Source organism: Somniosus microcephalus, chromosome 2 (genome assembly GCF_052327205.1).
Source record: "Somniosus microcephalus isolate GS21.2 chromosome 2, FLI_Smic_1.0, whole genome shotgun sequence".
Taxonomy (NCBI): domain Eukaryota; kingdom Metazoa; phylum Chordata; class Chondrichthyes; order Squaliformes; family Somniosidae; genus Somniosus; species Somniosus microcephalus.
This window is the reverse complement of record NC_140988.1, coordinates 130020960-130035360: the sequence shown is the minus strand read 5'-3', so window position 1 is coordinate 130035360 and position 14401 is coordinate 130020960.

The following is a 14401-nucleotide window of genomic DNA, read 5'->3' as shown; positions in this document are numbered from 1 at the left end:
TGGCCACGCTTTTGGTCATCTGCCCTAATATTTCCTTATGTGACTCGGTGTCAAATTTTGTTTGATAACGATCCTGTGAAGCACCTGGGATTTTTTATTGCATTAAAAGTGCTTTATAAGTGCAAGTTGTTGTTGTTGTAGTGGTCAACAATGTGCTCCTTATTCATCGATATTGGTGCATGATGTTACTGTAGCAGGGCCACTCATTTTCAATGCCACAATCTGTATGATAAAGAAATCATCATCCATCACAGTGAGCATCTGCCAGCAGATTTAAGGCCAGGTCTGAGTGTGACTTATAAATCCAGATAAGTACTCCAAATAACAGTTAGGAAATTGCAGCACTAATAAGCTTAACTGGAACCACCCACTAATTAACCAATAATTGGCTTCATTGCTATTTTTAGTCTACTGGTATATAAAAAAAATTACAAATAGTGTTAGACAGATGTTGCAAATTGCAAATTGGCTTTACTACCACACAAATGCCACTTTATGCTTAGCCAGCCATTATCCATATGGTGTTAAATGAGTATAACATTCATGGCAGGCATATTTTTACTTGTATTGTAGAGGAAGTTTTATGCTGGATCCTGCCACCTTGTACATGACATAGCAGTGTTTGCAGCTGACACACTGCTTGTGTCAGTTATGGTCAATGCAGGCACTTACAACACTGCCCACCCCCATTAACTTTCATTCTTCTAAAATCACTGCACCACATTTCAATAAACCTCTTCCTCTTCATGCTCACACACTCACCACTATCACAACCTTCACTTACCCAGAACTCACATCTCACATGCAGACTATCAGCTATTCCAGCATTATAGCCACATTCTCCAAACATCTCACTAACACACTCTCCTCTTTCTTGCAGGAGAAGGTCGCACACAACGGCAGGCAACAGGCCACCATCGGAAGAGCCTGCCTGCCCTCCCTCTCCATCCTTGAAGAGAGCATGCTGGCCCTTATGGGAAGGAGCATTGTACAGGCCATAGCCAGTGACGATGCTGGAGGTGTTGTCAGGCAGAGTTTCTTTATATCTAATTCTCTTTGTCTCTTCTGACTTCTCCCGCACCCCACAGACTCTGCATAACAAGCTGCAAATGCTTTCAACACCAACTTCTTTTTCTCTGCTCTCCCTCACACCACTAGCTAACCCTTGTGCCTCTCGTTCATTTCAGCTGCTGAGAATGTCAACGCCCCTCAACCAAAGGAGGAAGATGAGCCCAACATTCCTGAAGATGCACGTCACTTGATCTGATTTTCACAAGCACTAGCTCAGACACTGACACCACGTAGACTTTAGAGGTTAGGCTAAAGGAGGTGCTGGCTCACCGAGCACAAGTGCGTAGCAGCTACGGCAAGGAAATAGGATGGCACAGGTGCCAGTTCACCAGAGGATGAGGTTGCATGCTTATTCCGCAGCAGAGGACTCGGGTGCAGACTTTGAGGGCCCAAGCTACCGAAGAAGGCTCATGGACATACGTCAGGAAATTCTTGGTGCATTGGGCAGCCTGCCAGATATCTAGCATACAATATCGCGACACATAGAGGAGTTCAGCTTCAATTTATCTCAAGGCTTTGCGCGGGGCATGGAGACTATGTTGTCCAACATGGACCGAATGGCGAGCTCCATCAACACCGCGATGGAACCCACCATGATGGAACATCTTATGACCACTCTCACAGCTTCCATGGCAGCTCATAGGGCTATTACAGCAGTTCACACTGCTAGCATGGAAGCTCAGACAGCTGCCCCCTGCTAGACAATCTGCCAGTGCCCTTGTTGGTGCCACTGAGCCAGCTGGCCCAGACTGCTCTGGCCCGCACCAAGATGCTGCAGTCTGCAGCCAGACCCTTTAGGTCAAGAGCTGCTCAAGGTTGTCTTCTAAGACCATCTGAAGTGTCCTCCTCAATGGAAGCTCAGCAGCCTTCTACCTCCCAAGCTGCAGCCACTGGGGAAACACTTCATAGGAGCAGCAGGATATGAAAAAGGAGCACACATGGCTAAGTACTTGGACAAGGGTGATTAGTAATTTTTTTTGTCAACGCTGATATGATTTGTTTGATAATTTTTTGTTGTTCTGGATTTGGTGTTGGTGTTTCTCTTTGTAGTGAACTGAGGGCAAACCCCATAAGTCTGGAATGAAGGAAGGCAATCCAGTGGGGGTTGAAGGAAAGTGGTAAGGATTCTGAGACCGTTGGGAATGGGAGGGCTGATTTAGGCGAAGCGCTCCTCGATGAGGGGTTCTGGTAATCACTGTCTCGCCTCCTCCTCTTCTTCCATTGCCTCTTCCTCCACCTCTTCCTCTTCCTACTCCTCCTCCTGTACGTTTGCTGCCTGGGTGGTGGTAAAGGCTAGTCCCTCATGATGGCAAAGCCATGCAACATGACGATAAATCTAGATACCCATACAGGGATGTATTGCAAAGCTTCTCCAGAACAATTAAGGCAGCAGAAGCATTGCTTGAGCATGCCGATTGTTTGCTCAATGATGTTCCTTGTGGCAGCATGGCTCTCGTTGCAGGGCAGCTCTGCAGCCGTGTGCATGTTGCTGACTTGAGTCATGAGCCAGGAGTATGACTATGCTATAATAAAACTGCAAGTGTACCATTTCAATTTAAATACTCTTTCTGAGCTGCAGGTTTGCAGTATTTATTTTATTGACAGCTCAATGGATTATATTTCAACTGCCAAGAAGAAATGCACTGTTACTTAAAAAAAAAGTTTAATTAGTCATGAAAATGACGCAAGACCCTGAAAGGTAAACACAAACAGACGCAAGCTGCAGATTTGCTAATGTTAGATTCTAGAGTAATGTGATATTTATTCATGTCTGTACATTAGTGATTCCAGTTTTTAGATGTTTATATAGAACAAAAGAAATAAAATGCTAGAAACCATTCAGGCCTAGAAAATTCTACTTGCTAACCAGCCTAAGGCAAATTACTTTCTGGCTTTGTTCAAAAATAGTATTAGAGTTAGAGTTAGGGTAAAGGTCACATTAGTGTGCTTCTCCCTCTAAATCAAATCTTTTTCATTCACTTGCAGGCATTAGAACAATTTAGCAGTAAATCAACCTGCCAATTTAACACAAAGTATTAATACAATGTTTTCTCCTAGTGCCATAGTGATATCACTGACAATAAATTAAGCCACCCAATCAAATTAAAGCTAAAATCAAACAAATGAATCAGTTTAATGGCCTGATAATGCATCACTTGATCTTATCAATGACTGTGACATTATTTCTACCAGTGGTAAAGGCACAACAAGCAAAACAAAGTGCAAGCCATACATCAGAAGCACAGAAGTCGAGGTTCTTGGTAAAGAGGTCATTGAAAGACAGCAAGCTACCTGGCTTTTGGAAAAATGCCCCGCACCTGTACAGTGCATGCTGCTTGAACAAAAATAGCTTAGAAAATGAATGCAGTCCCCCAAATGGGAAGGGATGAGAAAACTGCCTTAATAAAGCAGAAAGAACTGTCAGGGAGGTTATCTCCTATAACAAGTAAGTAGGGCGTGCTGTACAGGAAGAATCATCCAACTTAATGGTGCTGTCCAAAGCTGAGAAAAACATGGAGCCAGAGCAAGGGAACTGCTCCAGTAACCTAGATGATTCTTTACATCTGTCAATTTAAAGGTATATATGTCAACTTTAAGGTAGTCAACAGTCAAGGCAGGTGAAAGCAGATAATTTGTCCTTTATGACAAGAAAGACTTACTAAAGTAGAATGAAACATGAACAGGTTTGGGATAATAAAATGACTGATTTCAGTCAGACGGAGAATGTTGTTTTTCATAGTGCACTGCCTTTGATTTCCTTTTTAGGATAAATATTCTCTTATGATTGTGCTACCCTCTTTTCTCTTTCTTTTTTTGCTTTACTGGACCTTCTGTTTCAATGCACCTCCTGTGGTCAAGAACGTGGGTGGGGAGTGCATCCTCTGAAATATACAGGGTAAACCGCAAAACCATTGAAACTGGAAAGGTCCAAGGTTCAGGGTCCTTAATCTGTGCTGAGTTAGTTGACCTAAGCAGGATAATGGTTGGGATGTTACATCTGACCTCAGTGGATTAGGGAGAGATAAAGCAGACAGAGTTTCCACTCCTGATCACTCTCCAGTGGCCTCTACTGAAAGTGGACATTGGGTGAAGACAAGATAGAGCCAGATTTGATGTCCCCATGATTAAAAAGCAAGCTGACACACTGCAAAGACTCACACATGACCAATGGTCACTTGGTGAGATATTAGAGGATGAGCATGCTAAGGTACCAAACAAAGCTTTAATGAATGGCTTGCTTGCAAACTACCCACAAGAGATGCCCTGCTAAAGACTTCCCATTGAATTTCCATCCAGCCTGCAGGGTGACATGTCTGATTTTCCCTGTGTCTCTCAACCACAGTGAAGCTGAAATCATTAACTCAGTAGAGCTGAGTTAGAAACTGCACCCACTACTCCAAAAAACGATATATTGGTGCTGCAAAATGCTTCAGCATAGTGCCACTATGAGTGTTTTAGTTTGGATTTCATTTTGGGAGATTTATTTTAAGGATACTCATCTATTATTGGGTGGGGCTCCTAGAGTATGAGTAAACAGGTATGCAGAGCACAGAGTGGGAATAAAACAGAGTGTACTTAAACAGAGGGCTGGATTTTGTCAATGGAGACGTGCTGGAGGCGGGACTTCTGGTTTCCGGGTTTCAGTCCCGCCCCCAGCGATGTCTGACAAACCCTGTGGGCTTACCAGCCAATTAAGGGAAAGCTGGTAATAGATGACGTCAACGTATGACGCTTCATCTGTTGAAAATTTTTTGACAGATGAATTGTCAGCGTTTGACAGCTTTGAGAAGCTGTCAAACACTGACAATCTTTTCTCTAAGGTGAGCCCTTGCACAGAAGGCTCACCAAGATCTCTCTCCTCAGCAGAAAGTAGATGGCTGCTGTATCTGGGAATGCAGCAGCCATTCTATCATCTCTGCCGTTGAGATGAGGCATCTCCGAATCCTCAAAGGTTGAAGCCTGCAGAAAGAAGCAAAGGTAAGGAAGCTTTTTCCAACAAATTACACTTACCTCTCATACTTAGCTGTCTACGCTTGCATCCATCACTCACCTCTACAGCTTACATTTTGACCCCTCTCACTCCTGCAGATCCACTGTTCGCCTCGCTGACCCTGGTGAGGTTCACAGCCATCGGGAAGCCCACAATATCAGGTGTAAAATGGGGAAAAGCCTCAAAACTGCCTGTTAACTACCTGTTAACAGGCAGTTAATTGGCTCTAATCCCCTTCCCACCTCGAGGAGACGGGTCCCTGCGCGACTCGGGGACCCACCTCCCGGGAAGATGGCACAGAGGCGGGTTGGGAGCGGGGTCGGTACCCGCTCCCAGTTTCTGCCATTTTCCCAGCAGTCCCACCTCCATACCTGTCTCCCCAGGGCTGGGAAAAGTCCCCCCAGAATGTTTTATTTGGGAATTTGGAAAGAGTGGGAATTTGGAGAAGAGGGAGAAGGAGCTACTACTTTTTGCCTGCACTACTTGTAGTGCTTTGTGTTACAGGTAGATATTTAATTTCAGTACCCATAACTTAAGCTAGATCAAGTAAGTAGTCAAGAAACTACACTGTAAACTAAGTTACCTAATTACAAATTTAATTACATTTAATTAAATAAAACAATGTCATATAGGGATGGCATTGCAGGTGGTGTGCCACAACTGCAGCATGTGGGAGTTTGTGGAGAGCATTGTGATCCCGGATGGCCACGTCTGCAGTAAGTGTCTGCATCTCGAGAAATTTCAGGTCAGAGTTGTTGAGCTGGAGTCTGAGGTGCAGACATTACAGGGCATCAGGGATGGGGAGAGTTACCTGGACATTTTGATCCAGGAGGCTGTCACACCCCTTTGGTTAGGTAATGCTACAGGTCTGGTTAGTGGTCAAGGACAGGAAGATATGACTGCAACTCGGGCAGGTAATTGGACCCCAGGTGCAGTGCTAGAGGAGCCTCAGCCTTTGTCCTTATCCAACAGGTCTGAGGTTCTTGCTGCCTGTGTGGATGAGGGCAAAGTCTGCAGGATGGATGAGCAAACTGACCTCGGTACTGTAATGTATATACCTTTAAGGGGGGGAACTACTTTTACAGCTCATGTATACTGTAGCACCGGCAGTGACCACACCTGTATATAGCGCTGAGTAGTAATCTGTACAGTCAGTTCCACTGTGAGCCACGTTGAGTAAACACCTGTTGTTACCGTTCTCCTGCAGTCTGTGTCTTATATTACACGGACACAACATTGGCGAAAAGGCAAGTTCGAACCTACCTGCAACTTTGCATCACCTCCCGGGGATTCGTTCCTGGAGATCAGTCGATTGGAGGTCAAGGCCAGAGACTCGGGCGTCGACCACGGGCAACCGCCCAGTCATCCAGCAGAGACTGGAGAATTGCGGGGGAGGCTGTCGAGAGCCAGGCTTGGCTTTCCAGTCGAGGTGGTCCAGCGAAACGGGCTGGCAACAGGTAGTGCGCAGACCCTTCCCGGACTGCGGCGGGCTAGAGCCCGACCGAGCGGCACAGCAAAGGGCCAAGCAGCGTCGACGGGGGAGAGAGAGAGAGGGCAGAGCGCACAGGGTGCAGCCGGTGTTCAGGGGCCGAGCAGCGTCGAAGAGAGGGAGAGAGAGATGCGCAGAAACACACGAGGCGCCGCCATTCCCACGAGGACCGCCGAGAGTGGCGTTGGCAACAGCGCAGGAGAAGCGCGCGAAACCTACAGGGCGCCGCCATTGCCACGAGAACCGCCGGGAGCAGCGTTGGCAGCAGCGGGGGAGGAAGGAAAGTGCGGGAGACGCCATTTTAAGCCATTGGGAGACGCCATTTTAAACCACACCCAAAATGCCGAAGAGTGGCAGTATCACCGCATTTGACAATGAAGTCGAAGATTGGACTACATATGTCGAACGAATAGAGGTGTACTGCAAGGCAAATGAGGTGTCAGATGACAAGAAAGCATCGGTATTGTTAAATTTAATGGGTGCAAAGACGTATGGTTTATTATGAAATCTAGTAACCCCAACAAAGCCAATGGAAAAGAGTTTTGAAGACGTAGTAACGATACTACAGGGACATTTAAACCCCACACCGCTGCTGATAGCAGAAAGATTCCAGTTTCACAAACGGAACCAGCATAAGGATGAAAACAATGCTAATTATTTAACAGAACTGCGCAAACTATCGAAACACTGCCAGTTTGGAGCGGGACTGGCAGATACCTTAAGGGACAAGTTTGTGTGTGGGTTTCAAAGTGAAGGAACCCAGAAACGGCTTTTATCTGAAAAGGACCTTACGCTGAAAAAGGCTTTCAGCATTGCGGTATCATATGAAGCAGCAGCACAGGGCGCTGCAGAGATACAACAGAGACCGCAAGAATATGGCACAAACGAAATGTCATATGGAACAGAGAAGTGCTATCGCTGCGGCAGAACAACACACGACCAGAATGATTGCTGGTTCAAAGACAAAGTGTGCAGACAGTGTGGAAAAGTAGGACACATAGCACGAGTCTGCAGGTCGGGAAAGAAAACCAGCAATAAGAAACCTACCAAAGAAAAGTACAAGAAGGTACATAAGATGACGGAGAATAGTTCAGACGAACAAAAGAGTGATAACGACTCCGAAAGCAGGGAACTGAGTTGTCTGAAACTACATAATGTGATCACAACGGAGGATCACTGAACTATTTGGGTCACTCTCAAGATACCAGGAGTCCAGGTAAAGATGGAATTGGACACAGGATCAGCCCTAACAGTCATGAATCGACGGGACTACGAGCGGCTATTCTCACACATAGCCTTGAGAGACACAAAAATTATTTTGAAGACGTACACGGGGCAAAAAGTCTACCCCAAAGCAAAAATAAGGGTGACCGTTATATATAACGGTAAGGAAACACCAAAACTAGACCTGTATGTATTGCAAGATGGAGGACCACCATTACTGGGACGTGAATGGATCCGGAAAATACAACTGGATTGGCATTCCATACAGGCACTGACTGTGGCTGACAAAAAGGATGACGACGTCACACCTGGGCGACTGTCAAAGATCCTAACTGACGCGAAAGAAGTGTTCCAGCAAGGACTCGGAACACTAAAAGGCATGACAGCGATGATTAAAATTGAAGGAAACGCAAGTCCAAAATTTTTTAAGGCCAGACCGGTACCTTATGCGATCCGCCCAGCCGTCGAAGCAGAGCTGGAGAGTCTGGAACGTTCAGGTGTACTGTCCAAGGTAGACTGGAGTGAGTGGGCTACACCCATCGTCCCTGTGATGAAAAAGTCATTGAGCAGCACGCCTGGGGAACCAAGGAAGGTTCGCATCTGTGGGGACTTTAAGGTAACAGTGAACCCGATCCTTCACACTGTACAATATCCACTTCCGCGGATTGAAGATATTTTCGCCTCGCTATCTGGAGGGAAACGCTTCACTAAGATTGATCTGGCCCAGGCGTATCTGCAAATGGAGGTAGAAGAAGCATCAAAAAAATACCTCACAATCAACACCCATAAAGGTCTCTGCCAATACAACCGGCTGGTATTCGGGGTAGCATCAGCTCCGGCTATTTGGCAGAGGGCAATGGAACAGGTCCTGCAAGGGATCCCAGGGACCCAGTGTTATTTGGACGACATCCTGGTCACGGGCGAAAATGACAGTGATCACCTTGCCAACCTGGAGCAGGTGCTCGCTAGATTGCAGGAATATGGGCTCCGAGCTAACCGCCCCAAATGCAAGTTTTTTAGAAAACAGATCTCGTATTGTGGCCACGTTATCGATAAGTCCCCAGAGAAGATTGAGGCAGTAGTCAAGGCTCCAGCACCGGAAAATGTGTCACAACTGAGGTCGTTCCTCGAGCTGGTAAACTACTACCATAAGTTCTTGCCAAATTTGTCTACAATACTACACCCACTGAACACCCTACTGCAAACTGGGCTGCCATGGAAGTGGAGTGACTAATGTAGACGAGCTTTCCAGAAGAGCAAAACACTAATCACATCGAAAGAGGTATTGGCCCATTACAACCCAGCATTACCAATTCGGTTGGCACGTGAAGCGTCACCCTACGGCATTGGAGCGGTGCTGTCGCACAAATTCTCGGACAGCATCGGCAGCGGGTGGAGGCGGAGCTGAGCGGCAGAGCGACTACAAGAGGCCCCAGAGGCTCAGGTAGGCCCCAGTGCAGCATCGGCAGCGGGTGGAGGCGGAGCTGAGCGGCAGAGCGACTACAAGAGGCCCCAGAGGCTCAGGTAGGTCCCAGTGCGGCATCGGCAGCGGGTGGAGGCGGAGCTGAGCGGCAGAGCGACTACAAGAGGCCCCAGAGGCTCAGGTAGGCCCCAGTGCGGCATCGGCAGCGGGTGGAGGCAGAGCTGAGCGGCAGAGCGACTACAAGAGGCCCCAGAGGCTCAGGTAGGCCCCAGTGCGGCATCGGCAGCGGGTGGAGGCGGAGCTGAGCGGCAGAGCGACTACAAGAGGCCCCAGAGGCTCAGGTAGGCCCCAGTGCAGCATCGGCAGCGGGTGGAGGCGGAGCTGAGCGGCAGAGCGACTACAAGAGGCCCTAGAGGCTCAGGTAGGCCCCAGTGTGGCATCGGCAGCGGGTGGAGGCGGAGCTGAGCGGCAGAGCGACTACAAGAGGCCCTAGAGGCTCAGGTAGGCCCCAGTGTGGCATCGGCAGCGGGTGGAGGCGGAGCTGAGCGGCAGAGCGACTACAAGAGGCCCCAGAGGCTCAGGTAGGCCCCAGTGCGGCATCGGCAGCGGGTGGAGGCGGAGCTGAGCGGCAGAGCGACTACAAGAGGCCCCAGAGGCTCAGGAAGGCCCCAGTGCGGCATCGGCAGCGGGTGGAGGCGGAGCTGAGCGGCAGAGCGACTACAAGAGGCCCCAGAGGCTCAGGAAGGCCCCAGTGCGGCATCGGCAGCGGGTGGAGGCGGAGCTGAGCGGCAGAGCGACTACAAGAGGCCCCAGAGGCTCAGGAAGGCCCCAGTGCGGCATCGGCAGCGGGTGGAGGCGGAGCTGAGCGGCAGAGCGACTACAAGAGGCCCCAGAGGCTCAGGAAGGCCCCAGTGCGGCATCGGCAGCGGGTGGAGGCGGAGCTGAGTGGCAGAGCGACTACAAGAGGCCCCAGAGGCTCAGGTAGGCCTCACCAATCTCCAATCTCAGGGAAGGAGAGAGGTAAAAAGTATTCAAGGTGTGACGTCACCACAAAGCGGGTAAGTGATTGGTTGGTAAGTATTTCTCCCTTTTTAAGCTTAAATCTCCTTGGTTTATAGTTTCTAAGGTGTGATATTCACCATCTAGAATCGAGGCAGAGGGTATTTAAGAATAATATTAATAAATTTAATTAATTACATAGAATGGGAGATCAGGCGATGTGTTGCTGCTGCAATATGTGGGAGCTGGTGGACACCATTGATGCTCACGGTGATCACATTTGCAGTAAGTGTTGGCTGCTCGAGGAATTCCGGCTCTGTGTTGAAGAGCTGGAGTCCGAGCTTCAAACACTGAGACACATCAGGGAGGGGGAGAGTTACCTGGACTCTGTGTATCAGGAGGTAGTCACACCAATTAGATTAATTAATTCAGATGTAGTCCGTGGCCAGGGTTAGGATGGTGTGACTAGAAGTGAGGCAGGTACGGGGATCCAGGAGGTAGTGTTGGAGGAGCCGCAGCCCTTGCACTTGTCCAACAGGTTCGAGGCTCTTACTCCCTGTGAGGATGGGAACAGGGACTGTGGGGAGGATGAGCAACCTGGCCACAGCACTGTGGAGCGGGGGGCCATTCAAGTGGGGGGAGTTAAAAGAAATGTTGTAGTGGTAGGGGATAGTATCGTTAGGGGGATAGATAGAGTTCTCTGCAGCCGAGAGCGAGAGTCCCGAAGGCTGTGTTGCCTGCCCGGTGCCAGGGTTAAGGACATCTCCTCTGGACTGGAGAGAAACTTGGAGTGGGAGGGGGAGGATCCAGTTGTCGTGGTCCATGTTGGTACCAACGACATAGATAGGACAAGGAAGGAGGTTCTGCTGAGGGAGTTTGAGCAGCTAGGGGCCAAATTAAAAAGCAGAACCACAAGGGTAATAATCTCTGGATTATTACCTGAGCCACGAGCGAATTTGGCTAGGACAAATAAAATTAGAGAGTTAAATGCGTGGCTCAAAGACTGGTGTGGGAGAAATGGGTTTTGCTTCCTGGGACACTGGCACCAGTACTGGGGCAGGAGGGAGCTGTTCCGTTGGGACGGGCTTCACTTGGCCAGTGCTGGGACTAGAGTCCTGGCGGATCATATAACTAGGGCTGTAGAGAGGGCTAACTAACTAGTGGGGGGGAGGTTCCTAGAGAGCAAATAATACAAATGACAACAGAGAAGGTCATAGACTTAGGTAGCAGTGGGGAAATTAAAAACCAGAGCATGTCAGGAAGGGGCAGAAGGTATGGAGTAAAAGGTAAAGTAATAAAAAGGGCAAAAGCAGGAACTAACTGTCACAAAACATCTTTGAAAGTTCTCTATCTGAATGCACGTAGCATTCGTAACAAAATAGATGAGTTAATGGCACAAATAACTACATATGGGTATGATCTTGTGGCCATTACAGAAACATGGCTGCAGGGTGACAATGCCTGGGAATTAAACATACCAGGTTATTTAACGATCAGGAAGGACAGGTAGGAAGGAAGGGGAGGTGGGGTGGCTATGTTAATAAAGGAAGGAATCACTGTAATACAGAGAAATGATATTGGGTCAAAAGATCAGGACAATGAAACAGTTTGGGTGGAGGTAAGGAATAATAAGGGGAAAAAAACACTAGTGGGCGTAGTCTATAGGCCTCCGAACTGTGGCAACTCTGTTGGATGGAGTATCAATCAGGAAATAGTTGCGGCTTGTAATAAGGGAACATCTATAATTATGGGGGATTTTAACTATCATATTAATTGGACAAATCAAATTGGGCAGGGCTGCCTTGAGGATGAGCTCATTGAATGTATTAGGGATGGGTTTCTTGAGCAGTATGTAACTGAACCGACCAGGGGGCAGGCAACCTTAGATCTGGTCCTGTGTAACGAGACAGGATTAATTAAAAATGTCCTAGTAAAGAATCCCCTTGAAATGAGTGACCATAACATGGTTGAATTCCATATTCAATTAGAGGGTGAGAAGGTTGGATCTCAAACAAGCGTGCTAAGCTTGAATAAAGGAGACTATGAAGGTATGAGAGCGGAATTGAGTAGAGTGGATTGGGAAAACAGATTAAAGGGTAAGACGGTACATGATGAGTGGTGTACATTTAAGGAGTTATTTTACAACTTCCAAAAAATATATATTCCACTGAGAAGAAAAGGGTGTAAAAGAAAAGACAGCCATCCGTGCCTAAGTAAAGAAATTAAGGATAGTATTCGACTAAAAACAAGGGCATATAAGGTAGCCAAATCTAGTGGGAGGATAGAGGATTGGGAAAACTTTAAAAGACAGCAAAAAATAACAAAAAGATTGATTAAGAAAGGGAAGATAGATTATGAAAGTAAATTAGCAAAAAATATAAAAACAGATAGTAAGAGTTTTTATAGTTATATAAAAAGAAAAAGGGTGGCTAAAGTAAATGTTGGTCCCTTAGAGGATGAGACCGGGAAATTAATGGTGGGAAATATGGAGATGGCAAAAACACTGAATGAATATTTTACATCAGTCTTTACAGTAGAAGACACTAAGAATATCCCAACACTGGACAAACAGGGGGCTAAAGTGGGGGAGGAGCTAAACACGATCAAAATCACTAAGGAAGTGGTACTCGGTAAAATAATGGGACTCAAGGCGGATAAATCACCTGGACCTGATGGCTTACATCCTAGGGTCTTGAGGGAAGTGGCGGTAGGGATTGTGGATGCATTGGTAATAATTTTCCAAAACTCCCTGGACTCGGCAATGGTCCCGGCAGACTGGAAAACTGCTAATGTAACACCCTTATTTAAAAAGGGCAGTAGACAGAAGGCTGGAAACTATAGACCGGTTAGCCTAACATCTGTGGTAGGTAAAATTTTGGAGTCCATTATTAAGGAGACAGTAACAGGACATTTGGATAATCATAATTTAATAGGACAAAGTCAGCATGGTTTTATGAAGGGGAAGTCATGTTTGACAAATTTGCTGGAGTTCTTTGAGGAAGTAACATATAGGGTGGATAAAGGGGAACCAGTGGACGTAGTGTATTTAGACTTCCAAAAGGCATTTGACAAGGTGCCACACAAAAGATTATTGCTTAAGATAAAAAATCACGGGATTGGGGGTAATATTCTAGCATGGATAGAGGATTGGCTATCTAACAGAAGGCAGAGAGTTGGGATAAATGGTTCATTCTCAGACTGGCAATCAGTAACTAGTGGTGTTCCGCAGGGGTCAGTGCTGGGTCCCCAACTCTTTACAATCTATATTAACGATTTGGAGGAGGGGACCGAGTGTAACATATCAAAGTTTGCAGATGATACTAAGATGGGGGGGGAAAGTAGTGAGTGAGGAGGACATAAAAAACCTTCAAGGGGACATAGATAGGCTAAGTAAGTGGGCAGAGATTTGGCAGATGGAATACAATACTGGAAAGTGTGAGGTTATGCACTTTGGCAGGAAAAATCGTAGAGCAAGTTATTATCTTAATGGCAAGAAACTTGAAAGTACTGAAGTACAAAGGGATCTGGGGGTCCTGGTGCACAAAACTCAAAAGGTTAGTATGCAGGCGCAGCAAGTGATTAAGAAGGCCAATGGAATGTTGGCTTTCATTGCTAGGGGGATAGAATATAAAAATAGGGAGGTATTGCTTCAGTTGTACAAGGTATTGGTGAGACCGCACCTGGAATACTGCGTACAGTTTTGGTGTCCATACTTAAGAAAGGACATACTTGCTCTCGAGTCAGTACAAAGAAGGTTCACTCGGTTAATCCCGGGGATGAGGGGATGGACATATGAGGAGAGGTTGAGTAGATTGGGACTCTACTCATTGGAGTTCAGAAGAATGAGAGGCGATCTTATTGAAACATATAAGATTGTGAAGGGGTTGGATCGGGTGGAAGCGGGGAAGATGTTCCCGATGATGGGTGAAACTAGAACTAGGGGGCATAGTCTTAGAATAAGGGGCTGCTCTTTCAAAACTGAGATGAGGAGGAACTACTTCACTCAGAGGGTGGTAGGTCCATGGAATATGCTGCCCCAAAAAACTGTAGAAGCTACATCATTACATAAATTTAAAACAGAAATAGACAGTTTCCTAGAAGTAAAGGGAATTAAGGGTTACGGGGAGCGGGCAGGAATTTGGACATGAGTCTAGGTTCGGATCGGTCATGGCCCTGTGGGTAGCGGAGCGGGCCCAGGGGCCGT